Below are 25,072 nucleotides of genomic sequence, written 5' to 3' on the forward strand. Positions count from 1 at the left end.
ATTAAGACTTGGACATGTTTTTACTGGGGACATGATCAATGGCCAACACTACCCAAGACCATGGGAAGGCTTAACATACCACATCTTCCAAAGTGTTTAAAAATTTTCCACATAAACATTTCACACATTTTTTATTAAGTTCATCCCTAAGTATTTTAACTGTTTTATTGCTATTGTACATGGGGTTTTCTCTACCATATCTTATAATTGGTTATTATTTGTTTACATTAAACATATTTATTTCTGTATGTTAATTTTATGTCCTTCTGCCCAATGACTTTTCTATTATTTGAGTTAGTTTTATTATTGATTTATTGGGGTTTTCCAAGTATACTACAATAACATCTGCAAATAGAAATAATTTTATTTTTTTCCCCAATTCTTATGCCTCTAATTTCACTTGTCTGATTGCATTGGCTAGTACCTCAAATACAATGTCAATAATAGCATAATAGTGAGCATTCTAGTCTCATTCCTAATCTTAGTGGGCATTCCTTTAGTATTTCTCTAATATATAAGACTCTGGTTTTTGGATTGGGGCATATAAATATTTATACATAAATACCTTTTATACATATCATGTATACTATCATACTAAAATATGAAATAAATACCATCATATTGCAAAAATACTATAAAAATCTCTTAGTTTTTGAAAGTTTTAGGAATGGGTATTGAATTTTGTATAAGGCTTTTCAGCATTTATAGAGATAGTTAAGATATTTCTTATTTGATCTATTTATATGATGCATGATACTAATAGATTTCCTAATATCAATCAATCTATTATACCTGGAATAAATCTCATTCAGCAAAAGTACAATAAATAATACCATGTTGCAATTTTCTGTTTTTGCATTTTTAATACAAAGTTTGGGCATGCTCTGTATTCTGGTTATGCTGACAGTATGTTTTATGTGTAGTTGTATTTGTTCCTCTTGTTATTCTTTAGCTAGCTAGATAGATAGAGATAGATAGATAGATATAGATATCCATATATAAATGGATTTAGGCAGCCACCATTATCCTTATTACCAACTATCTATATTTATTTATAAAATAGTTCTAGCAGCCTTTGTACCACTATATTCAAATAGAAAAATTCTATTTATTACTCTATCCGGACCAGCAGTAGGGTAAAACCTGGTATGCAGGTCCTGCTGTTGTCAGTAAGCTTGGTTTCAGGTCTGCTGTGTAATGACATGGAAAAGGCTCTGTCACCAATGAGGTATGAAGTCTGAAGGGGACTCAGGCAGTTACTGCTTATGTTACCAGGGTCTCAAATTCCTAATCTTTCCAATAGGGCTCACAGGTTTGCCTCAACCTTTACATAGGATAATGACTACATTGAACTTCCCCCAGACCTTGACCCAAACACAGCATCCTTTCAATGAATTTTACCTTCTATCTTCACTTTCCATATTATTCATTCTCATCTCCTTCCTTTCCATTCTAAACATCAAAACACTTAGCACAAGGTTGTAATAGTTATACAACTGTTTAGAGCTAACTAAATAAAAAGTATCTTTAGGATTAGTTGTTTCTTTATTGACAACCTGATCTTATTTTAGATGAGGAATAAACTTCTCTTTATAGTTCATTATTCAACTTTTTTTTTTTTTTTTTTTTTTTTTTTTACTAATTTCAAACCTTTTTCCAATAGGATTAGAGACTCTAAATATCACTTGTTACTTCTTTGCCAAATAGGGCACAGATCTAAAAACTACATGGTAAATGGGTTAACTGAATGGTCTTTAAGAAAAAAGCAGCTCTGGATAAAAATTACAGCTTTAGAGATTCTGCTTCTAGTATGGCCCAGTAGTGCCTGACAGACCAACCTGTTTGCAGATCACAATCAAAACTCTGAAATATATAAAAACAACTAAATAAAGGAAATGAAGAATGAATAAATGCAGGCAGAAACTGAAGGAGGGCTGAACTTGTAAGTACAGGACAACACTGCATGAATTCTTCATTTTTCTGGCTTTTATTCTGACAGCAGTCTCCATTAAGCCCCACGAGGCAAACTTAGAACTCTGATGGAAATCCTTCTATCTAACCTGCTTGAAGAACCAGAGGATAAAGGACAGGGAAACCAGAACAGCTGGAAAGTAAGGGGGGAATTCTGGAAGGAGCAGAGCCATGGGGGACATCACAAATTCTGTGTATAAACTACTCATATCTTTAGCAGACTGCTAACTATGCATGTGTGGGGCAGACTACCAGCAGCCCAGTTAACCCGAAAACAGCTGAACAGAGTGGCTTGATGCCCAGTGCAAGGGAGACAGAGTCTGTAGTATGAATTTAGCCAGATTAACTGGATGTTTAAAACAAAGCAACAACAAGAACAACACAAAACCTCAACAAAGGAACAGAACAGAATTCAAAGTTCCTACACATTGTTATTTACAATGTCCATTTTACAATGCAAAAATAGTTGACAAACAAAGAAAGAAGAACTCATGACCTTTTCTCAAGAAAAGAGAATCAATGGGGGCCAACTACTAGATGTCCCAGAGGTTGGAATTAGCAGGAGAAAAATTTAAAGCAGCTATTACAACTATGCTCAAGGAAATAAAGAATATATACTCATGATTCATGAAAAGAAATTTCAGCAAACAGAAATATAAAAAGGAATTAAATGTCAATTGTATACATGAAAATGACAATATCAGAAATAAAAATTTCACTGGATGACTATAATAGCAAGGTGCAGATGAAAGAAGGGGTCAGTGACTGTGAAAATAGATTGATACAAAGCATCAAATATGAAAAAAGGAGAGTAGAAAAGATAGGTAACATTCTACTACCTGTATAGAAATGAAGCCCAGTAGAAACTTGGATCCTCAAAACTAATAAAGAGCACTGGAAATAGTGAATATGTAGGTAAACATAAAATAATATTTTTTCTTAATTCCTTTAAAATATCTATGATTAAGTAAAAAATGATAATGTGGGATTTGTAAGGTATATAGAATTAATGTTCATGGAATGATATGAAAAAGGATGAGACAGAGTAAATGGACCCTATATGGTTTCAAGATTTCTGTGTTTTAGATGAATTGGTACAATACTAAATCTGAGGGGACTGAAAATATTGTAACCTCTAGAAACCCCTTCAAATAGTGCAATAGATAAATCAAATAGAATTCTAAAAAATAATTAATTCAAAAGAAGGCAGAAAAGGAAATGCATGTAAGAACAAAAAGCAGAAGGCCAAACAGAAAACAAATAGTAAAATGAAAGACCTAAATTCAACCACATAAAATCTTCCATTTATCAGTATAAATGGTTTAAATGTGTCAATTAAAGCTCAGAGATTTTCCAGGATGAATACGAAAACATTACCAGACTAAACACTGTATTTTTATGAAACACAGATACAGGAAGTGTGAAGGTAAATGGATGGTAGGTAAAAGACACACTATGACAACATAGTAAAAGAAACACAATAAAGCTGGAGTGGCTAGAATTAAATGGAGAAATACACACTTCCCCAGTCATAACTGGAGATCTGAATACCCTCTCTCTCTCAACAAGTGAAATAAATAAAAAAAAAAAAAAAGCTGGGGCCATGTGGGGAAAGATCTGAACAACAAACAACACTGACAAAATTCTTAAACCAAATAATGATGAAAAGAGCATGTCAACATTCACAGGATATAGCTAACACAATTCGTAGAAAGAGATTTACAGCTATAAATATTTATATTTGAAAAGAATGAAGGTCTAAAATCAGTGCTCTAAGGTTCTACCTTAAGAAACTAAAAAGAAGTCCAATTAAACCAATAGAAGAAGATAGTAAAGATAAAAACAGAAGCCCTGAAATATAAAACAAACAATAAGAGAAAATTGCAAAGCTAAAAGATGGTTCTTAGAAAAATCAACAAAATTGTTACATCCCTAGTTAGATTCATGAAGGGAAGGTGAGGCACAGAGGAAGAGAAGTTGGGGAGAAGCTGAGTGGTCACTAAGATTTATATCTTCTTCTTTTACAGTTTTAGCACTTACATTTAGGTTTGAGTTAGGTTCAGGTTTGAGTGCATTTTTGTATATGGTTTGAGGTAGAGGTCCAACTTTATTCATTCAGATTTTCATATCCAATTGTTGTAGAACCATTTGTTGAAAAGACCATTCTTTCTTCCATTGAGTTATTTTGACACCCTTGTCAAAAATCCATTGACCATAAATGTGTGGGTTTTTTGCTGGCCTCTCAATTCTATTCCATTATTTATATGTCCTTATGCCATTACAATACTGTGTTGATTATTGCAGCTTTGTAGTAAATTTTGAAATCAAGAAGTGTCAGCCTTCCAACCTGTTCTTTTTCAATATTGTTTAGGCTACTCTGGCTCTTTTATATTTCCATACAAATTTTAGGGTCAGCCTTTCAATTTCTGCAACAAAAAAAGCTAGCTGGGATTTTGACAGGCACTGCATTGAATCTGTAGATCAGTTTAGGGAATATTGCTTTCTTAAAATCATTTTCTTCCAATCCATGTCTGTTGGCCATCTTTCCATTTATTTAAAGGTCTTCCTTAAATCTTTTCAATGATATTTTGTCATTTTCGGCAGACATGTCTTGCATTTCTTTATAAAATTTATTCCTATCTAGTTTATTTCTTCTTTCAGATGCTAATGGAATCAGAATTCTTTTCTTAATTTCATTTTTGGATTACTCATTGCTAATGTAAAGAAAAATAACTGGTTTGTGTGCTTACCCTATATCCTACAACCTTGCTGAATTCATTCATTAGCTTTACTAGTTTTATTTTGTGTGTGGATTCCTTAGGATTTTCTGTATCCAAGATCATGTCATCTGCAAATAGTTACTTTTATTTCTTCCTTTCCAATATAGATTTCTTTTATTTCTTTTACTTGCATAATTGCCTTGGCTAGAACCTCTAGTACAATGTCGATTATAAGTGGTGAGAGTGGGCATCCTTGTCTTGTTCCTGACCTTAGGGGTAAGATTTCAATCTTTCACCATTAAGTATGATGTTAGCTGTGGGTTTTTCATAGCTACCCTTGATGAGGTTGAGGAAGCTACCTTATATACCTACTTTGTTGAGTGCTTTGATCATGAAAGGGATTGGATTTCATCAAATGTGTTTTCTGCTTCCATTCAGACAATAATGTAGTTTTTGTCACTTACTCTATTAATGCGTGTACTATATTGGTTAATTTCCATATGTTGAACCAACCTTGTATTCCTTGAATAAATTCCATTTGATCATGATGTATAATCCTTTTTACATGTTGCTGGATTTGATTTGCTAGCTTTTGTTGAGGTTTTATATCTGCGTTCATAAAGGATATTGGTTTGTAAGCTTTTGTTTCTCCTTGCGATGTCTTTGACTGATTCAGGATATCAGGTTAATACTACAATTGCAATTTCACATATTATAAGAAAACAAATGTAAAATAAAAAATTAAATCTCATCTAAAATATGCCACAAAACATAAAATTCTTGGTAATAAATGTAACAAGAGGTATTCAAGACCTTTACACTAAAAGCCATAAAATACTGATGAGAGATATTAAAGATGACCTATATAAATGGGGAGATCATTTATATTCATGGGTTGGAAGGCTTAATATTAATACAATGTAAATTATTCCCAAATTGAGTTACAGATTCAATAAATTCCTAATCATAACCCCACAAAGCTAATTTTTTTAGGAACTGGCAAGCTAGTTCTAAAATCTATACATAAATTCAGAGAATCTAGAATATCCAAAACCAATCCTGAAAAAGAAGAACAAAGATGGTGGTTTACATTACCTGACATAAAGACCTTCTATAAAACTGCAGTAATCAATATCGTGTGGTACTGGCATAAAGAGGAATAAAACCAATGGAGTAGAATAAAGAGCTCAGAAATATACACATACTTAACAGTCATCAGATTTTCAAGGAAAGCACCAAAGCAATCCAGTAAATAAAGGAAAGTCTTTTCAAAAAGTGTTGCTGGAAGAATTAAATATCCATATAGAAAATAATGAACCCTACCCATATCTCACATTAATTCAATATGCATCATAGATCTAAACATAAAAGATAAAACTATAAACCTTTTCAAAAAAAAAACCCAAAGAAAATATATATATATATATATATATATATATATTTTTTTTTTTGCATGGGTATAAAGTTTTCTTAGGATACAGAAAATAATAATCATGAAAAAAAACCCAGATAAATTAGTCTTCCAAATTTAAATATTCTGTTTATCAAAAGACATCATTAAGATAATGAATAGGTAAGCCATAAATGGGAAGGAAATAGTTGAAAAATATATCTGACAAACACTGGTATCCTATACTCAACACCTCGATGATAAAATGACAAACAACCCAGTACAAACATAGTTAAAAAATTTTAACAGACACTTTACAAAGGAAGATATATGAATGGCCAGTAAGCCCATGAAAAAGAGCTAGACAAACCAGTCATGAAAAAAATACATACTAGATCACAAGGAAGTATCACTACAAATCCATCAGAATGGCTAAAATTAAAAAGACTGACAATACTGAATGGTGGTGGGGATGTAGAACAGCAAAAACTACCATATACTGTTGATGTGAATGTAAAATGATATGATTACTTTGGAAAAAGATCTGGCATATGTCCACAAAAAGACTTGTACACAAATGTTCATAAAAGCATCATTCATGAGAGCCAAAATCTGGAGACAGGATAGGTGTTCATCATTAGAAGAACACGTAAACAAATTGTGGTATATTCATACAATGGAGTACCACTCAGCAATAAATAAAAACGAACTCCCAGTAAGCTCAGGAACAGATTAATCTCCAAAGAAGCCTGACACAAAAGAATATATAGGGTATGTTCCATTTATATGAAATTCTAGAACTAATCTATGGTGGAAAAAAATCAGAGTGATTTCTGGGGGGTGGAGGGGAAGATTTACCAGAAAGGTGCCTGAAGGAACTTTGTGGGGTGATATGGATTTGGGTCACACAGGTATATATTTGTGACATAATGTATACACATTTGCATACATAATGTGTATACATTTTTCAGAACTCATGGAATTGTACTCCTATAACTACTTACCATATGAAAATTTTGTCTCAAGAGAAAAAGAAAGAATGATAAATTTTGAACTCTAGCAATTATATGCATGGTGAAATATTTAGGCCGAAAGGTAGGGATATCTATAACTTATTTGATATGCATCCAAAAATAAGATAGATTCATGGATGAACAGAAGAATGGAAGGATGGATATACAAGTGTTTACTGTAAAATTCTTTCCATTTTTCTGTATGGTTAAAATTTTTCATAATAAAAACTTGGAAAAAAAATTCTTAAAATCCGAGTCTTTCAAAGTAAAAATAAATATAAGGATTAAAAAAAGAGAGAGAGCGAGAGAGAGAAAGCAATCCCAGCTTCATAACTCAGTAGGTGTGTGAACTTGGCCAAGTTCTTAAATATTCTAAGTTTAAATTTCTTCATTTATAAAACGTAAATGATAAATAATAACCACTATACAGTATTGTTTCAAAGCCCAACTTGCTAATATACATAAAGAATGGTTCCTGGTATAGATTAGCACTGGGTAAATGTTTTAGCTGTTATTTTTTAGCAAGCATGGGGTACCTGGGGCCACAAACCCCAAAACATAAAATTTCTCAGAAACAATCAGAACAGGAGGATGCACACTTTGTTGACACAATTATTATGTTTGTTGCATAGATAAAACCAGATTCCCTGTGATTTTTCTCTATGCATGAATGCCATTAGGACACTTAAGTGAAAGAGCTAGTAGAAAATAAATGCATACATTTTTTTAAACATAAAGCATATTTTAAAAAATGGTATTTCCTTAAATTTAATTCCAGGAAAATGCTAGAATACTACACAGAACGCGCTGGGCCCAGAAAAGCAAGCTTGCCAGATGCCACAGCAATAAATAGAGGAGACCTTGGAGCCAAAACATAAAATGAGAACATGGAGAGTTATATCTTGGATACCCTTCCCATTTGGCACTCAGCCCACTGAAGTTATGGGAGTTTGAAAATTCACCTTTGTGGCCACCTTTAATTAATTTTATTTATTCAGAAAACATTTAAATCAAAGCCTGCCGTATGCAAAGTTCTATGCATGTCCTACAGGACTTTCTATACTCAAAGTTAGAAAAATGAAGCTTAGCAAGGTATTTTAGGGAAAAAAATGTTCTAAGTGCAGTATAATGAGAAGTTAATATTAGTTAGAGCTCGCCACCTCCTTTTGCAATGTTCTTTTGAAAAATACAATTTCAATGCTTCCAATCAATAGAGTAAGCAAAAGCTTGTTTTCACAAATGATGGCAATTCTAAGACAGGGAAAAAAGGTAGCAGAGTTTCTTATGTGGGTTATGTTTCACTTTGCAAAGAAGTGTATAAGAGAAAAAATGTTTTTTTTTATAAATTCTAATTTCTACAGTGCATATCAGTATCATCATTTGTATAAATAGATATTTTCAATGCAAGTGGAATTACTTGATACGATATCTTTTACTTTCAATTTGGTAATGTTTCTGATAAGAAAACTAAGCTCCAAAATGTTGAAAATTAATTGTTTCATCCTATTATGACTGCTGTCCTTTGGGATCTCAAATATATGTACTTGTGATTATTCTAAGAAACTGCGCTTAATGGATTTTTACCCAGGATTTTAAAACAAAAAAATAAAAGTTACTTTAAATTAAAGGAATAGTACATTCCATTCCCTTAGCCCATCTTTATTTCAGGATTATACATTCTCTGCTAAAATTTAGGATGGAATTTCTAACAGTGATGGCATTGTTCAGTAAATAGTCATCTTTGTGTGTGTGAAGAATATCAAATGAATGGAAATGGTCTCAGAAATTTTATCTGGAAAACTTTGGCCTACAGTATTTATTCGAGTGTTGTCCATATTTGCAGAAAAGAATTTAGAAAAAGTGTTTTCCTCAAAAAAAAATGTGTAGCTCCTTTGTGTCTATTTAAAAAGGAAACCCTCCTCAACCTCCAATACTCACACAAAACCCATGCTATTAATAGAAGCGAAAGATAAAATTAAAGAAACACTGGATGCAGGCCAAATTCTAGGATAATAGGGAAAAGATGGCTCGCTGGCTGTCACATCCCCCCCCCCCCCCCCCCGGCCCTTATCTCGTCCTCCTGATTATCCCTCCCGGGCTAGGGGTGCTGGGAGGTTGGTCCTCTGTGTCTTCTTTCTCCAGATGGACGCACCAGCTGTGAGTCAGGTGACTGCACTTCAGTGTGTTATTATCATTCCCCTTGAATTAAACCTTACTGTTAAGGGAAAATAAATGTGATATGTAAATGAGAATACTCAGTCACTTAGAAAACCTCTTTCTGGGTCTCACCGCCAGTACACATGTAATCTTAAAACCTTTCAATCTAAATAGCAATGAATTTGTCAGAGAGGTATATTAGGAGAAATTAAACTTACCACTGTCTTTCGGACTTGGACTTGGATTCTTTAATACAGAGACTGCTATGCAAACTTTAAAGATAAGCAATGCATTATTCCTAAAAATACTGATGCAAAAATTAAATTAATGCAAGTTGCTTAGGATGGTAAAAGGCTAAACTTTTAAGATTCTTCCCTGGGTGGATGATCTTAGTGTAAAAATATTAAGGAGAAGTTAGGGATTCATGAAGCAGGAGAGAGTTTTGTTATTGTAATGGTTGAGGTTTTGACAAACCACTAGCCTATATTACTCTGTATACTTGAGAGGGTATAATTGCCTTTGAAATTAAACATCACGTAAATTTCAACACATGTATTCTTTCTACTTCATCCAAATTAGGGAGGTTTCCCTATATTAATTTTGTCCCTTTCAGAAGCATCCTTGAGATTCTTTGTCCTTAATTATTTATTTGGCTAAGTATTAAGAGCACACTTGAAATTTAAGGTTTTTCTAAGTCCCAACAATTACGAGCTTTGCTTTCTGCCTAGACCTGTTGACCTAATTTTATCCTCCTCAATATTTTTAGGAATAATGCATTGCTTATCTTTAAAGATTGCATAGCAGTCTCTGTATTAAAGAATCCAAGTCCAAGTTTTGATTTATTCAACATGAAGCTGCTGATTCTCTAATCTGAATTATGAACAGTTGTTTTTTTTTCACTCTTCTCTGTTCCATCTCAAATTTTAACAGAGATTTTCTCAAATTTTTATTTGAAAACCTTATAATCCAATATCATGACTAATCATCCTTCTGCCAAGCCAGCAAGGGCCTAATTCTTTCTTTTTCTTTTTTAAAAATTCATATAGACCCTGCTATAAAAGCCAAGGGAAAAATGAAAAAGTATGACAGCAGGCCTGTTACTAGACAGATTTCCTTGTGTTCCTCTACAGCTTGACCTTTCTGGCTGGTTTCTGAGCCCAGCTCTACTCAAGCTCCCATGAGAATGGACCTACAGAAGAGGAAGAGGAAGGCAAGGAAGGCTGCAGATCAGGGGATAATCTGAGCTGAGCTCCAATGCAACCACTTAGAGGCAGACAGATGGACAGAGCTGCTCTTCAACGCATGTTTCTAAAGTGAAATCCACCAGGAACAAAGAGTGCATGATTTGTTGGAATTCCACCACACTTCTTAGCAAGCATGCCAAATGACAGCCCAAGCACATCATCAGACCTACGATCATGACAAATACTGATAAATATCATAAATTTACCACTGAGAAAGTAGCACTAATAATCACATATTGGAACTACCACTACTACCCCAGAAAAATTCTACTTAAAAACATGAGAGCTAAGATTGAAAAGCATTTCCTCGTTGATGCCATAAGTACATGGAAGACTAAGGAGTGTGGTGATGCCCAGTGGAACAATGCAGGGGAAGTGAGTCAGGATTTCTGACAGGAAACTCTATTTTCTGAGGACTTATACTTAGTTAGGGAAGTCTGCTGCAAACCAAACTTCGCATCAATCTTAGCTTAGCAGGACTCTGTCAAATATGACAGAAATAAAGATTAAGGCAGGGGGGTACCTTACAAACTTGCCTTTCAGAAAAGACCCAAATACTGCCTGCCAGAGAGACCAAAGGAAATTCTCAAAACTTATTAATCGTTTTACATCGGAAATTACATTTGCCAAGTGATAGGATCATTTACAGTCTAATAATTTCTAGGATCTTAGAGCAAATACATAGTTTAAAAGGGCAGGAATTGAACCCAGGAAAGGCTCTGTCAGTTCTAGAAATAATTGCTTTTACTCTTGAATTTTTCAAAATTGTATTTTTTTTAGTGGTGTCCAATGACTCAGCCCACAACCACATGCAAAACTATAATTGAGCGAATCAAAGTTTGTATCTTTTAGAATTGCAAAACAGGAACAGAATTTGAGAACAGTCTAAACTCTAAGATAGACAGCTAATAAACTTTCAAGGGAGTGAACACCTTTTGTAGAGCCCTAACAAAGCAGGGCTTTGATTTTAATAACTCCTGGGGATTTGTGACTCTGCTTTTTTATTTGTTTTGAGAACTTGGTTTTCAGTCACAGGAGTTCTAAGTGTTGAAGTTTGATGTTCTAGTAGATAAAAGGTGATTATTAGGAACTCTAAAATGCCTCCAAGTCAAAAAACCATGTAACCACTATAAATATTTCACTGTTTATTCATTTAATAATTCAACAAAAATGTATTTATTACATAATAGGCAAAAACCTCCATACAACCAAACTGAAATCTACTGAAGATACAAATATAGGTAACTTTGAGAATTTTTGATAGCTCCTGTTTTTCATCAAGGTTCCAGGCACCTAATAGTTGACTTGAGAAACATCTTAAAATCTTTAACATTGAATCAATTTTTTTAAAAATAATGTACATTTTTTTCTAAAGTTACTATGATGCAGAGAGACAAAAGAAACTTTTGCTTGGTCTAACAGCAAAGGCCTCTAAAATCAGCTGCCCTCTGAGACAACAGAGTATTAAGGAATGGACAAACATACTTCCAAAAGTCTCCCTCATGGGCACCAGTTGAACCTCAGCAGCTAAGAACTGGAAGTTACCCCTTCTTCCTTCTTTTATCCTCTCTTGTTACTTTTTTATTCTTTCCTTACTCTCTAGATATAATCATACTCAACTGAGAAGGAACTAGCAAAGATGCATCAGAAACTGCTCATAGGAAAAGGATAGTGGTATAGCTAACAGTAAAAACAAAACAAAATACAGAAAGAAAACATCTATATTGACAAGAAGGAAATAAAAAGTTTTGTAGCAGAATCTGAGGAACCAGTATTGCCCAAGTACTTCTTCTGTGGGAGGCAGGATACAGCAGCACCAAATAAACCTTTAATTCTACTGAGAAAGATGAGATGGGTGCAGGTAGATGGCTGTCCAGAAAAACCAAAAGACTGGTGAATGTTCTGTGATGAGAAAGTAGCATACTTCACTTGTGGAAGACACAATTAAATAAAATGAATGAACTACATCTTCAGATATTAACAGAAATAATTCTAAAAAAAAATGTTCAGAAAAAACAAGTGGCAAAGACATATCTTCAGTATGATCCTATGTATGTAAACTTAAAAATAGTATTGTATCCATACACACACACTTCCATTAATTGTGAATGTATAAAATAAGAGCAGAATAATTTAACAGCCTTATTATAGAGCTATTACCTATGGGGAGGGGGGAATAGGAAGGATAGTGAATTTTTTCAAGTTAGAAAAATAGAGATCTGAAGCAAATAAGATAAAGTATCAACATTTTAAAATCTGTAGGTGGATACACAGGCTTTATTTTTTTCTGTAGGTTTAAAATGTTTGATAATAAAAATTAATACATATTTAAAATTTGTTGTTTAAAAGAAGAAAGCTGTAAAATTTAGGTAATTAGAAGGAGTTATTCCAGGAAGTCAAATTTCCTTACTTCTGAGCTGGAAATATACAAGGCTGATTATTTTCCATCTTTAGCAAGAGGAACAGTGGGGAGTAAATGTAGAAGAAAAGACTGCCCAGGCTATAAATCTATGGAACTTTTGGCAAATGGGATGGTTGTTTCCAAATAGAAGTGAATTATCTGAACATTATTATATCAAATCCTCTCACTTTAGAAGAGTGTTTCTTCGTATGTGGGTTACTCTTTGTCTTCTTTATAGGGTATGAAAATGAGGTTTAAGGGACAAAGTTAATAGGTGCTGCATTTTCATTGCTTCTGAAAATGTATACCTAGACTCTGGATTTTGGGATAGCAATTTGCACACTTAAAGTGTCGATTAGCTGTGCAAGATCACAACTGGATTTTTCCCCCCCTCACAAAGACTTTTTTTCCCCAAACTAGCCAATAAACACTTTGTAATGTAATTCCCAAAGAGCTCATTCATTGGGTGCTGGCAGAATCAAGCAAGAAGGGAGCCCAGAAATATTTTATTTAATGTTGTATCATGTATAATCCACAAAATTAATGGCAAGGATCCAGAGAGTTTTTAACAAAGCATAGTGGAAAATAAGTCGGAAACATCTCACTGGTGAGGCAAGAATCATTTGAGATATACTGCTGACTATGAGGGCAGGCAATATATCACAGATACAAGTGGTATGACACAGCACGCATTTTTCTGATAAAGCAGTCTCCATGCATGAGCATTAGATATATACCCGCAATAAGAGGGCATATTGGTCTATAATTTTCAATATTACATTCCTGTATTTTTTTTTATTACATGCCATTTTTCAACTGGTATTGGAATGTGGTCTCATAGAGCTAATATTTATTCTTCCATGTTTATAGAGCTAGTAGTGCATTTCAGGAAATGAGAAACTCTGAGAAGTCAAACATCACTTCATGTCTGTGCACAAAAGGAGAGAGGATGGGAGAATCACCATGTTGTAAAAACCTGACTCGAGAACTCTGTCACAAAGCTTTGAATGATTGAGTAACACAAGATAATGGGAAAACTGTGATGTTATTTCTTCTCTCTCCATTAATGCTGGCTTTTTATAGATGAAAAATGGTGTCATGCAGGATTCCCTTTTTTATTAGAGAACACAGAAAAGGGTCATTTAGTCTAGTTCTCAGTTTTCAAGCTCCCTACTTACTGCATGTATTTTGTGGGAGCCAAGGCAGATGTTAAGTGTACCCCACCATAACAACTGAGGCACCCCTACTTAGAACTGTAACTTTAAGTCGGGAATTCTTCATATTTTGGTATTAGGTAACTTCTCTACCAGGGAATTAAATGATTTCTTTGGTTAAATCCAATACTAGTAAATGAGACATAGTTTTCCATGGTAAGGCTGTACCAGCATTAAGGTAAAGTTTCAAGAGAGCAGAGCCTTAATGAAGCTTTTGTGGGAGAAATTTACCAAAGTACAATTGTTTCTAAGATCTCTCCTTTTAATTTGTAATTTTGTTTGAGATGTTGGAAGACTCAAGAGAAACAGAAGTGGTTTCCCTACTCTTCAAACATGAAGAATGAAATGTGAGGCGGGAAGCAAAGTAAATGAGGGAGAAGACAGAAACTTTGAGGGCAGAGAGTAGTGAGAGCTGGGAATGGATGTCAAGGTTCAAGGGAGAAAGAAGTTCAGATCGAATCAAAGGCTCCCTGAGTTGTCCAGAAACTGATCCTTGAATTTCTGAGGAAACTGAGGCCTGGAGTAGAGAGGTGAAATCTGAGTGCCTAGGGAAAAGAGAGTGAAAATATATTCCTTTCCAGCCTTCCCTCAGATTTTCTCCTCTTCCCTCACTCAGTTCCTGACCTGTGAACCCCACCATTTCCCCCGGGCCCCGGGCTCTGCGGCTTCCCTCAGAGTCACTCTTTCTCTGCTGTTTCCCTGCCTCCCTCATTGCACTGTGACATCATTTTTCCATTATCCATGTCTCCGAATCAAACAAACCTGATCTGCTTTAAACACCGAAAGAAAAATTCTGGTTCTCCAACCAGTGCACATCTATATAGATGCCAGTGTGTTTCTAGACAGCTGAAAAATAAATGTAAGCTCAGAGTAGAAATATGATAGAAGGGAAAGAGGAAGGTACTCAGGGTTAAAAGACTGGAGTCTAGGCCTGGCTCTGTCCTTCCCTCGAGTCTGCCAGTTCTAGCATTCTCAACCCTCAAGTGACGGGCTTGCAGTTTCCCCTCTACAGTCCCATTTCTCCTCTGCTTCTCTGCAGGGAAATGCAAAGGAAGGTTTGAAGCTCATCATCACAGCGATGGGGATAGGGCTGTCACTGGCCTTTGGTTCTTGGGAACTGGGGCTATTAAACATTCCAAAAGGGTGGGAGAGTCTCACATCACAAAGAACCGTGCCCCTCAAAATGCCAGTGGTGCTTCCATTGGAAAACACCAATAGATGTTTTTAATTCCCCTTCAGCCAATCTGAACTCTTAAAGTTAAGAAGAATGCAGAGAACTTGAACAGCTCTGACAAGAACTGTGATGATAAGTAAAATGCGGGGAGGGGGCTGTTATAGTTTGCTAGTGCTGCCAGAATGCAAAACACCAGAAATGGATTGGTTTTTATAAAAGGGGGTTTATAAAAGGTATATGGTTACAAAGTTACAGTCTTAGGGCCATAAAGTGTCCAGTATAAGGCGTTAGCAATCGGGTACCTTCACTAGAGAAAGGCCATTGGCATCTGGCAAACCTCTGTTAGCTGAGAAGGCACGTGGCTGGCATCTGCTTGCTTCCAGGTTGCATTTCAAAATGGCGTTCTCCAAAATGTCTGCATCAGCTTCCAACGGCGGTCTTCAAAATGTCTGTCTCAGCTCCAGCTAGCTGTGCGCTCTTTCTGTCTGAGCTTATATGGTGCTCCAGTAAACTAAACAAAGCCCATGCTGAATGGGCAGGGCCACATCTCTATGGAAATTATCTGATCAGAGTTAACACCTACAGTTGGGTGGGTCACATCACCATGGACACTGAACCAATAGTTTCCAACCCAATCCACACTAATATGTCTGCCCCCATAAGAATGCACCAAAGAACATGGCTTTTTCTGGGGGACATAATACATACAAACTGGCACAGGGGATATCCAGTTTCACAGGAAAAAATTTTAAAATGGATTTATCTACTTTGAAAAGAAATGGGATGATTTGAGAACTGAGTCTATGATGACACATGGAGGCTCTGACCAACTGATTCTCTCTCTCTCCACCAAAAAAGAAATGAAATGACACCATAATATGAGGTCAGGAATTATGAAGAATGCTTGGCCACAAGGATTCTAAGAATGGAGAATATTAGGCTTCAAAAGGAAACCAGATATCTGGGTATGAAGGTTTGAAAACAAATGGATTCTTACTGGTTTCAGACTAGGGAGAGCACTTAGGTAACTTCTCAAGTACTTTCCAACCCTTATGTTTCTATGGATACCTTTCTTAGGCTCCAACTCATACGACACCCTACCCAATAGATGGCCTAGAGAACTTAAGTTGGAGGTGCCTTCCATCCTCCCATCCGCCACCTCCCCCAAGGCTCCACGCTTCCAGGTGAGGTCATCAGGAGGCCCAACTACAAAGGGTGCAGTGGGAAAACTGGAAGCTAGCCCAGGACTACAGTGAAATCTACCTGATTTCTCAGAGGAAATAAAAGAAATTAAAAAAAAAGAAAAAGAAAAACACAGTAAAGGGCTATTAAGGGAGAAAACATTTGTCACTGTAGACATAATAAAAGTCCCACCAAATGAAATAAATGCCTGTGGAAAAAAAATGCAACATTCCAGGGAAAGTGCTGTGTTCCTTGCACTTCATTTAGTTTTCTTCCACTCAGTGCACCATGCTTTATTCTATACCCTGTTTCTTTTTCCTTCCATGACGGATGCATGGGCTGAATTTAGCCTTTGGTTAAGTCTTTATAGGAAAGTACTTTCAAAATAAAAGTGTTTTACTTCATATTATCTCAAGAGCAAAACATGTACTTCCCCAAAAAAATTCTTGCATTGCTAGCGATCTTTTTCCTTGAGTAAGCAACATTTTTAATGATTTTTCAAGCTGTTAATATACATACAACATTAAAAAAAAACAAAGCAAAAAAAAAAAAAAAAAAAACAAATATCTTCCTTATCATAAATAATAGGGTGAGTACTCCCTAGCAGAACAAGAGGAAAATATTCTGGCCACTGAGACTTCGTAATTAAAACAACAGATTCTATTAGCTGATAATGACACTTGCAGTTTTTGTTTTCAATGTTTCAAAATATAGTTTACCCACAAGGTCTTAATTGATTGAAAATAACAAAATCTGCTATACATAGACACTCAATATAAATCTGTTGAATCTTTGAGTTGGAATTTATAGACATAGAAATAAAATTACTTTTAAGCCAATATGGGGGGATATTATATTCCTAATATCCTTATAACATCCAACAGCGTACATAGTGCTAAGTGTGAGAAGTAGCATATCAAATTTCTTTTCATTTAATCTTTCTCCCAGTAAAATCAAAGGATTAGTCTATGCACAATCGACTTCCAGAGTTCTTATTGAAACAGAGTGTGACTACTATCCATTTTAAAAATATCCCTCAAAATTAAAATCTTCAGTAAGAGAAATGAAAAAAATTAACACAAACCTTAAAACCACGTGTGTTCTCTGAGGACTTGATTGAAGCAACGCAGTCACAAAAGTCTGCCAAGTGGAAGCTCTTCAGAGAGGAAGTCCTGTGGAAGACGGTGTGGCTCTAACATGCCAGATCCTTCTAGAAGCAAAGGAAAAACCACCATTAGGAAATGTCCAAGGAACCATCACTGCCAGTCCCAGCCATTGTGGCCAGACAGTATTATACTGGCACCTACAGTAATTATTACCGTCATGTTATGAATATTTAACATCATTAAAAGCTTCTTACTCTCAAATGGCATGATGGGCCACTCACCTTTCAGCACTGTATTTAGAAATGGCTAAAGGTCAAGGGTATTTTATATCCAAGCAAACTTCTGCTTTTCCCCTTATCTCACCAGGCTGGGCGTGGAGACCGACTGACAGAGTATGAACACAAAGGCAATGCTATTCACTGGCTGCCTGCCAGGTGCTAGGCTCTGGGCAGGGGGCTTCGTATACACAGACGCTTTAATCTCAACAACAGCGTTGCAACCATATGGTACTGGCGCCATCTTACAGATGAGATGACTAAAGCATGTATTTCTGAGGACTGATTAGGACCCAGGTCTACCAAAGCCAAAGACCCCAGGGCTCACTCTTTGCCTCATTTCTCTCTGCAGAACTGACCAGGGAACAAATAATGCCACAATGATATGAAGTTAATTTAAATATTTCTAAGTGAAAAACAATTTCTTCCCTGATTTGCTTTGGTTTATATCAAATATTGTTTTCTGCAGCCAGGCCTCACAGAGGGTGAGGCACCTCGCTTTAAGTGGAGCATTTTTTCTCCCACTTTTCTTCCTTGTGCAAAGAGAGAGCTCAGGGTGAACTGAGCAGCTGCCTGTGTTGGTGTGGGTTTATAGGCTGTGCTACTTCAAGGGTGGCAAAGCAAATTCTTGTCCTCCTCTGGTCCCTCCATATGACCCATGCATCTTTCACTATTATGGTGAAAGTGAGCGTTTTGTTTTCCAGATGCAACAAGGAACAGATCCCACATCCTCTGTGCTATCACCGAGAGATATCCCTGTATCTCCTCATGGCTACGTCCAACTTAACGGTTGAGTGTGACCAAAAAGGGCTCGGCAAGGTTCCATCTGGATTTCTATTCTCATTTTTAGTCAAGTATCTCCATGTTTCTAAGCCAGGCAGCCGCACAGTGTACCCTCCACCAGGTGTCCCATCCCCCATTCTTACCCAGTACATTTGGGGGTCGCTGCCTACCAACTAAACACTTCAAAATTTCCCGCAAAGTGCTAGTTTTTAATGCCATAGACTTTTGTCCAAGTCTTGGAACTTTTAGCTATTACCACACTACAAATGGGAAGCTCGTCAGAAAGGCTTGAAAACAGTGGGAGCCAGGAAGGTCACTCACAACTTTTAAAAGTTTTATTCAGTTTTGTTTTTGGCAAGAGAAGCTTAAGTCATGAATAAAGAAGCAGGGGAAAAATGATTGATAGCATTTTCACAGTTCTGCAGAACTGGAGCCTGGGATTATTACACGGAAAAAAAGTAGAAAGCAGAGCCAGTTTATCATTGCATGAAAGAAGAAAGAAGATCTCAACAAAGAAATGGAGGGGGAAAAAAGTATTTGGACCATAGAATCTAACCTGAATGACAGAAACACAAAATAAACAGAAACTTCTTAAAGCCTTATACACCACCAATCCATATTCTTCACATCACTTGAAAGGGAAGCTTCAGGGTAGATGCCTAAATTAGCAGACCCTAATTTCTCCCCAAAAAATCCCAATGACAGTTGTGAAGCATTCACTCAGCCACTGTTTACTGGATACTTGTGAGTGCATCCAAGAGCCAGACAATTTCAGGAATACTAAAATAAGCAAGACAGTCTTTTTTTTTTTCTTCCTCAAGTATCTTACCTTCCTTTAGGGGGATACAACTAGATGTCAAAACTATAATGAGGTGGTATCAATCAGTGAAACCAGGCTATCTGGGAGTGCTCCTGTTTCAGCACTTACCAGCTGTATGATCTTGGGCAAGGTACTTAACCTCTCTAGCCCCAGCTTTCTTTCTGCAAAATGAAGACATGATACACTTCTGACACAGGTTGTTGTGAGGATTAAGTAAGATAATCCATATAAGGTGTTTGGCACACAGTACAAACCCAGCAAACGTCAGGAAGTAGTAGCAGTATTGTATGACAGCACATGAGTGACATAAATTTTAAAAATGTGCTTTGACACTTTAGAGAAATTGGAGATCCCAGCTGTTGGGGATGAAGAAAATCAAGAAGGCTTCAATGAAGCAGGTTTCATTTAAGATGGACCATAAGTAAAACAACAACAACAAAAAAAAAAACAAAACAAAACAAAATGCAAATGATTAGACTTTTACAGGAATCCTCTGATGAGAATTGATACCTAGAAAATGAGCTACTTTAGGAAAAAAAATAACATATGTCCATGAAGTTAGACATTATTTTCCAGGGTTTGGTGGGAAAATAGATATCCGTCATAACAATGCACCCAGAAAATCATACAAAGAAGAAAATCTATGTATTGCTACTAAGAAAAGTACAATATCCCAGTGGATCTGTTCTATTCAACTGTACGCCAAAATGACACCAGGGCTTTTATTGGAACTTGGCAAGCTCTAGATGCACCATTTTTAAACTTAGCCTCAAATTTAAATCACAGGGCTTATGACTCAGATCTCCAATGTGACCTTTTCAGGGTATTGTTCAAGAAAACACGTCTGTCACTGTGGAGAGAAACCATACGCCCCTTTCTTCTGGAGGGTATAATGAAAAGATGTACTGTATTGTTACAAGCACAGAGCCACAAGATGATTGTGGCTGGGATTCTCTAGAAGCAATGAAAACAAAGACTCTATTTGATTTTGTATTATTCACTTAGAAATGTTGTCATCACATTAACGAACATTCCGATTTCCCTCATATTCTGGGGATATCTTTGTATTAATTCAAAAGACGTTTGGCAGGAATCTCATCATTTATGGATTTAAAATACAGTCCCTCTGAAAACATTTCTTTTTCAAGGGCTTACTGAGCTTGGCTACTTTGTCCTTGCCAGACCCATACAACACTGTACACCACAGAATAGCTAAGAGCACACGAGGGATTGACTTCTCCCACACTGTCCTGCTTCCTAAATCTGGGAGCTCGATCAAGGAGAGTGAACCTGCAAAAGACCTGGTGTCATCAGTCATATCTCATCCTTCTTTATCCCTTCCAATGAATGAAGACATCCTATCAACTCCTTTCCCCATTCATTACAACTCATCACATCATATTGCATATACTGCCGTAAGCTTCTAGCTGGCTTTTCTTCTTGCAGTTCATTCTGAAAACATTTGAAAGGTCTATTATCCCCTTAGACTGGCCCATAGTGGTGATAAGTAAGTATCTGAATAAAAATGACAGCATGGTGAATGTAATTAACAGCACTGAATTATATAATTAAATGTGGTTAAAAAGGGAAATTTTAGGTTGTATATGTTATTTAAAAAAACATTAAAATACAGCACTGAATTATATAACTAAATGTGGTTAAAAAGGGAAATTTCAGGTTGCATATGTTACTAAAATAAACATTTAAAAACACAACATAGGGCTGTACAACACAAATGGTAAATGCTATTGTAAACAATGAACTACAGTTAATAATACAATTATAAAAATGTCCTTTCATGAATTGTAACAAATGTACCACACTAATACAAGATGTTAATGATAGGGTGGTATATGGGAGCTTTATTTTATGCATAATTTTTCTGTAAACCTGTAACATCTCTAATAAAAAAATGAATGAATATATGCATAAATGAAATATTTGATATTTTAAAAAATTACCTAAATTCCCTTCTAAAGAACCTATAATGGCTCTCTATTTTCTCAAGGATTAGATCTAAGTTCCTCTCCAGGACTAACTGTTCCCACCATCCTGTCCAGTCTTAAAACACTTGGATCAGAATGAAACAGTCTCTTTATAATATTATAGTGCGTCTTGACTAGGGATGCATCAGAATCACCCAGGTCTATTGATTTGGATCTCCCTGCAGGGGTGGGGTGGTCTTTCCATGTGCACTTTTTAAATGCTTCACAGGTGATTCTGATGCACATCTCTTGTTCAGAACTATTGCCAAGTATCCTCACCCTCTAGGGGTACCCAATCACATTCATCACCTGGCATGACACACTACGAGCTTCACCTCCTTAAGCGTCTTCCTAGACCAGAACAACATCGTGTCCCCTTTCTAGTTCTTCATCATAAAAGTTAAAATATTTTAAACCAGAAGGGACCTTCCAGTAATGCTCATGATCTGTTCTTACCCTCTTACTTCATAGATGTAGCTGGGATTATTTGCTTGAGGTCCCAAAGGAAGTTAGACACAGACATTCTCATGCGTAATTAATCTTTGACATGATTCTCCCTTGCATTCTCTTCTAAATGTTTAATGCTGAATCAACATTAAATGTAGGCGGAGCGGTAAAGAGTCTAATCTCCACTTTATCTTTTTTGTGGTTTCCCATCAAAAAAGTTACCCAGCTTCCCACTTCAGATCCTTAAATATGATGACACATGTTACTACTCTTCCTCATTTCTTCTCTTATTGAATTCCAATCCATCCTTGCATCATATATAAGAGAGCAGGACTTTGAAGAACTCTTTGCCTTCAGCCGTAATGAACTTCAGTTCCTCCTACTAGCCACGATCTTTCTCAACCCCAGGCCTGTGCACATGTTGTGCTTTGTGTTTGGAAAAGGCCCTCCCCTTCTCCCTCTTTTCCCCCAGGGAGTCTAAGTCACACTGATACTTGCTTACATAACCCTACTCACATCCAGACCCATGTAAGTCTCTTCCCTGGAGCAAGGACTCGACCTAGTAAGTTCTAATCAATAGAATATAGCAAAAGTGATGGCAGGTGGCATCGCTCCTGCCTTCTCACTCTGATGAAGCTGTTTGGTAAGGAACTGGGGAAAGTTTTCAACTAGTGAGGAACTGAATCCTGCCAATAACCACTGGGTGAGCTTGGAAGTGGATCTCGCCCCAGCTGAAATGATTGTGGTCTGGCCAACAGCCTGACCGAAGGCAGTGAGAGACCCTATCTGACCGACCCAGCCCAGGCATACCCAGATTCCCAACCCAGAGAGGGTGTGAGATAATAAATGCGTGTTGTTTCAAGCTGCTGAGTTTGGGGGCAATTTTTTATGCAGCAATACATAACTAATAGAAGCCTTCTCCCCCCCCCCCCATAACATTTAAAGACTCAATTATAATTACTTTTTAAATTCTTCTCTCATCTGCTAGGCCATGAGCTCTGTCAAGGCAGGGACCATGTCCATTATGCTTGAAACAAAATATACAGCTCCTAGCGCAGTGCCTGACATATGACAGGTTTTCAATACATATTTGTTAAGTGAACAAGTGAGCAAGTAATGACTTTTCAGCAGCAACGCCTTCATATAAGCAAAAATGACGGAGCGATTCCTCAACCAAATTCTTATCTACAAGTACAGGTGCTCTAGCAAAAGATACAAATGAATGTGAAAATTGTAAGATGACATCCACATTCCTTCACAATAGTGAGCAAAGCAGTAGAGATGAGGCAGATCATGACACATTTGGGGGCTAAGAGTGCAGATCTTATGGTGTTGGAGAATAAGACTCGAGTGTGAATACCAAGATAATACATTTGAAATTGAATAAATGACTTAGAGCTATTAAAAGTGTTTTTGTATCAGATGAGTCTTGACTGCAAGTGTTTTTATAAGATGAATGTGACATCAGTATATAGAACAAAAAAATTAAAAAGTAGGGGGCTATTGCTAAGAGGGTTCATTAGAAATACAAAGGGCTGGGTAGAGGAATTAAAAGAAATTAGTGCTTCATTAGATAGAATTGATGAGGAGACAAAAGTAGTAAATGGTTATGTGTATTTTTTGAGCTGGGGCCTGGGGAATTCTAAGAACACTAAGAGAATGTGGAAATCCAAAAAAGGGAACCGGTCTGTGAATGTGATGCTTAAAGGGTTGGAAGCAAAAGAAGTTTGCTTTGAGCTGTGCTGAGTTTGAGAAATGCCTCATCCTTTCCTACGTTTATGGCCATTGAAAATCCAAGATTTGATAAGTCTTTTTTCCAAAGACCAGTGGAGAGTATCAAAGATTATGTCTTTAATTTTTTTAACTGGGGTATAATTTACATATAATAGAGTGCACAAATCTGAAGTATGCAGTTTGAAGAGTTTTGTCAAATGTACACACCCAAGTAACCTGAACACTAGTCAAGACAAAGACATCACCCCATAATGTCCCTTTTCCAGTCAATCCCTCCCAAGAGGAGAGGTCCGATTTCTATCACCATAGATGGTTTTGCTTGTACTTGAACTTCATATATACACAATCATACAGTTTATATTCTTTAATGCCTGGCTTCTTTTGCTCAACATTTCTGATTCATGCATGCAGTTAAATGTATTAGTAGCTCATTCATGTGTAACATTTCACTGTATAAATGAGTAGTATGCCATTGCATGAATATCATCCTTTATTATCCATTCTCCTGTTGATGGGCATTTGGGTTGATTTAGTATTTGGGTATTATGAAGAAAGCTGTCATAAACATTCTTGTATGAGGCTTTTTGTGCTTTCATTTTTCTTGAGTAAGTAATTAGGTTTGAGATTGCTGAGTCATAGCATAGGTGCATGCGTAACTTTATAAGGAATTGCCAAACAGTTTTCCAAACATGGTTACATTATTTTACACCTCTACCAGTACTCTATGAGCATTCCAGTATTTCCCTGTCCTCACCAACTTTCGGTGTTGTCAATCCCTTTCATTTTAGTCATTCTAATGGGTGTGGAGTAATATCTAATTTGTATTTCCCTGGTGGCTAACGATGCCATTATTATTTTTTCAAAAATTTATTGGCCATTCTTCTTTCATGAAGCTTTTGTTCAGGGAACTTGCCCATTGGGAGAAGGATGTTATTTGTTTTTTATATTCAGTTGTGGAAGATTTTTAAGTATTCTGGATTCAATTCCTTGGTCATCTATACATAGTGCAGATTGTTTTCACAGTCTGTGGCTTGCCTAATTTCTTAATAATGACTTCCAATGAGCAGAAGTTTTCCATTTTGGTGAAAAGTCCAATTTTTTAATAATGGTAATGCTTTTGATATCCTAAGAAATAGTTGCCTTCTTTCTAAAATATTCTCCTACATTTTATTCTATAAGCTTCAAAGTTTACTTTCATGGGAAGATCTATGATACATCTTTTTTTTTTTTTTTTTTTTTTTTTAGAAACGAGTATTTGAATTTTATTTTTATTTTTTTGCTGTGGTAAAAACGGAAGATTGGGGAGTGGAGGCTGAAAAAATGGACTGGCAGGAAAATACCTAGTGACAATAAAATTATATTGAGAAAAGCTTTCCCACAGTGGAGGAAATATGAAATATGGTTAAGGATAAAGATTCTTAGTGTGACTTTTAAGTCATACTAATATGACTTTTAT

The 25,072-nt window shown here is 36.1% G+C and overlaps 1 protein-coding gene across 2 annotated transcripts in view; it reads right to left on the reverse strand.

The window, feature by feature from the left end:
• The window catches only part of ENOX1 (ecto-NOX disulfide-thiol exchanger 1), a 314,387-nt gene that overhangs the window by 263,737 nt on the left and 25,578 nt on the right, over positions 1-25,072 (reverse strand). For both annotated transcript variants that reach the window (XM_037799841.1, XM_037799842.1), the window contains exon 2: positions 17,551-17,676. The gene's annotated coding sequence lies outside the window, so the exon portion shown is untranslated. The remainder of the gene's footprint in view (positions 1-17,550; positions 17,677-25,072) is intronic.

Source organism: Choloepus didactylus, chromosome 12, assembly GCF_015220235.1.
Source record: "Choloepus didactylus isolate mChoDid1 chromosome 12, mChoDid1.pri, whole genome shotgun sequence".
NCBI classification, from domain to species: domain Eukaryota; kingdom Metazoa; phylum Chordata; class Mammalia; order Pilosa; family Megalonychidae; genus Choloepus; species Choloepus didactylus.